The sequence below is a fragment of the Nicotiana tomentosiformis genome, chromosome 7, assembly GCF_000390325.3.
Source record: "Nicotiana tomentosiformis chromosome 7, ASM39032v3, whole genome shotgun sequence".
Taxonomy (NCBI): Eukaryota; Viridiplantae; Streptophyta; class Magnoliopsida; order Solanales; family Solanaceae; genus Nicotiana; species Nicotiana tomentosiformis.
This window is the reverse complement of record NC_090818.1, coordinates 73,360,486-73,364,302: the sequence shown is the minus strand read 5'-3', so window position 1 is coordinate 73,364,302 and position 3,817 is coordinate 73,360,486. Positions and strand designations below refer to the sequence as shown.

At 30.4% G+C, this 3,817-nt stretch overlaps 1 long non-coding RNA gene across 1 annotated transcript; it reads left to right on the top strand.

The window, feature by feature from the left end:
* The first annotated feature begins 1,178 nt into the window (after positions 1 to 1,178).
* On the top strand, positions 1,179 to 3,062 carry LOC108948292 (uncharacterized). Its single transcript, XR_001972986.2, has 2 exons — positions 1,179 to 1,951; positions 2,262 to 3,062. It is a non-coding gene; the product is annotated as an uncharacterized lncRNA (long non-coding RNA).
* Positions 3,063 to 3,817: the final 755 nt, after the last annotated feature.

Genomic DNA, 3,817 nt, shown 5'->3' with positions numbered 1-3,817 from the left:
TAAAAACATACACACAATCTTTTCCATTAAACAAAGTTTCTATCTTGCATAAGATATAAGATTTGAAGATTGCACATGATATATTTTCTATTGGACAAATTTTAAAAAACTATTTAGATGAAAAATTTAATTGTTAAGCTCTTAGATTGTTTTCAAGAAAAAGCTATTGGATATCTTTTGCTAAAAATTTGGACACAAATTTTCGTCAATTCAAGCGTTATATCGCTAGTAAGAGAATAAACCTACAAAACAAGCTACAATTACAACGTTCTTCCATCAATCTTGAAAGAATTTATTTTTCTAGGTAGCTTTAAAATGTCTGCCTTAGAATTTAAATCTTTATACGTTTAGTTATAAATTTATTAATAATGTATTGTCTTTCTTCAATATTTAACTAGTGAAATATGCATATCTTTTGAGATTTTAAATTTGAATAATTTTCTTATGTGTAACATTAAAAAAGGAAAAATAATTAATTTTTGGATAATTTTTATCTATAACAACCAAAAAATATTTAAACGTCAAATGCTGTTATAAATGTATAACAACCATTCATTATAAAAGCAAAAAAATATCGAAACAAACGAGCATGTTATAGAGAGGGTTGACTGTAAATGGTGTTTGACAATGATAAAAAGTGCTTAAAAGTATATACTTTTAGGCATAAAAAGTATAAAATAAGCCAAAAATCAAAAGTTGGGTATTACCAACTTATGGCTTTAGGCTTTTGGCTTTTAGCTTATAAACTACTTTTTAAAAGCCAATCTAAATACCTTCTTAGATTGAAATGTTATTTGCTGCTTTAGTTGAATATATAATCCTTGAAAATTTACCTGAGGATTTTATAGTAAGATATTTAAATTTGAATTTCTACAGATACTTAAAAAAATATTATTTAAAATTTTAAGAAAATGTTATTTTTTTAATTTAAAAAAATATTTTTTTTTCTAAAAACTACAAAAACTTGATTAGGAAAACACATCCTTCAATTTTAATTTTATCTATTATATATTTGTCGATTGTGTAGGTAAATATAATAATACTGACTCTATATAAAACTTATATATATATATATATATATATATATATATATATATATATATATATATATATAGCACTTATAGTCCAGGATTCATATTTCTCTTATTTTTGACCTTGTTCCTCATTTATACCATTTATCTAATACATTAAAAAGGAGCCGAAACGTCACTTTAAATGCTTATGCGTTATAACCTTTGCATCTTTCTGAAGAGGTTACATTTCCTTTGAGAGGAAGGTGTCTTTTAAAGCTCCCTCTGTCTTAGAGATGTCCGTTTGTCGCACGGCTTTCCCAACTACAAATACTTAAAATTACAGTATCTATTGTTATTATTCTTTTTTCCCCTTCTTTCATTGATTTTAGTCGCCAATATTTTGTTTTTTCAGGCTTCCTATTAGTTTGTGGTGTTCCTTTTTTTGTTTGTTTATACTATCATATTTTATTGACTTTAGGTGTGTTGTTTCTTGCAGGTTGATATTAATTGGTGCATCGATCATTATCTTTTGAGAGGAGTAACTTGCTTCTCCTTTCTCCTCCGTTTTTTTCTTCTGTTTCCCTTCAAATTTATTTCTTGAGTTATAAGTAGTGAAGTTGCTGTATGTATGAAATAAAAATTACTTAGATAATTCTTTGCTGTAAATTTTGGTCAATCTGTTGTGTTTGTGGAGAAAAAAAATACTTCTCTTTCTCTTTTGCTAATAAAATCAGGTGGAGAATCTATATTTATCATAGACTTTTTGACCTATACCCTTTCTATATTAATTCCTACAAAGAGTTGGCACGATGCCTTTTAGGTTCATACGCAATGTCTTTTAGGATCTCTTCCTTATCATTTCTTCTTTGCTACATCTGATTTTTTGTAAGGCAAATATCAACGAAGATAGAAAGATCACGAGAGTTGAAGTTCAAGAGGTAAGACTATCATTGAATTAATTTTTATTTGTAAAGAATATTTAAATATGATAAAGGCGAGAAGGCTTTACATAATTTTGGTAATTTTGATTGAGAGGGATATCCTCGATATTAATGGTATTATAAAAAAAGTATATATGTGGTGTTTTTATTTATTTATTTGGATTTGTTTTTTATTCTATTTTTTTGTATTTATTTTTTCCTTATACATTTGATCTGTAACGTTTTTCCTTATAACATCATTTGTTAAGATATTTTTTTCTACAGATCTCTCTAACATGCTAACTTGTATCTTGATGTTGATTTTCAGATAATCATTTAAATCACGTAAGATATAATATTTTGAGAAAGTTGACATTTATCACAGAGGGGAAGTTATTGTTAAGAATAGTAACAATGTAGAGGATGAAAGTTGAGAAGAAGAAAGGTGATGGAGATGCCGGATGTATATAAAATGAATGTCAGTGTGTTGAGTTATGTATTTTGATGATTAACAAGTATGTACAATGAACATATGCTAAGAATCAGGTTCTCACAATAACTGCTGAAAGTTCTTACAGGGCAGTGACTTTTTCTGTAAAAGTTATTGTAGTCCGATATTGGTGGGAAGGACTATTAGTGTCTTAAAGTATTCTGCCTAAGGATATTTGCAGATAGGAGTCACGAAGCTTGAGGAGTCCTCATGATCTCAAGATTTGTAAGTGAACGAGAGTTCGACCGTGCTTAGAACTCGGAGCTGTGAGGATTTAAATACCTTGCATATGGACTGTTGAAGTCCATATAGTCCAAATTTTTTATACACTTACCGGAGAAAAAGAGCACATCATTTTCAGTTCAAAATACTCCTGAAGTTGCTGACCAAGATTGTTCGAAAAGCTAATTCCTTTTCCACTTGAGACAGTCTAGTTCATGTGTATTAGGGGATTGAGTTATATTCATATCTACATTCAAACAATTTTAGTTAGTTTATTTTTTAAGTTTGCAAGTTAGAGTAACTTGTAGTCTTTATATAATAAGTAGAAGTAGTTGAAGTGTGGAGGTGTATTAGGTTACAAGAATTGAAATTTGCACATTTGGCTCATTTGTTCTAGTAAAGTTGAAGTTAAAATCCTACGTGGTATGTCGTGGTTTTGGCATCTTTGAGCCGGCTGATTTTCTACTTAAAATTGCTATTTTTTACTTCTCTGTTGATTTCGTTTAAAGCGTAAGAAGTAAGGTAAAAAATCAAGTTCTTTTATAATTTAGGAGGACACTTAAATTAACAATTGGTATCAGAGTAGGTTCTCTTAAACGTGGTTAATACCTCAAGAGATCTTGGAAGAAATGAGTGCTCCACCTGAAATTAATGAAGGACCGTTAACTACTAGACCACCCATGTTTAATGGGTAATATTACACTTGGTGGAAGGCAAAAATGGAGGACTTCCTAGCGGCTGAGGACTATGAACTCTGAACTATAGTAAATCGAGGACCATTGACTCCCGCCAAGCAAAATGGGCAAAATGAGACTGCTCCCAAGGACTACTCAGAATTTGTGGCAACTGATTTCAGAATGATGGAAAAGAATACCAAGGCCAAGAAGATTCTCATTTGTGGACTTGGTCTTGATGAATACAACATGATATTTGCCTGATCCAATGCTAAGGAAATTTGGGACGCCCTTCAAACTGCTCATGAAGGGACAAATCAGGTGAAGAGATCAAGAATTGAGTTCCTAATGCGAAACTATGAGCTCTTATCTATGAAGGAGTCTAGGCCTATTCAGGAGATGATGACCAGGCTCACTATCATAACAAATGAACTAAAATCTCTGGAAAAGATGTTCACTTCTGAAGAATTGGTTAGCAAAGTCCTGAGGATTCTCCCT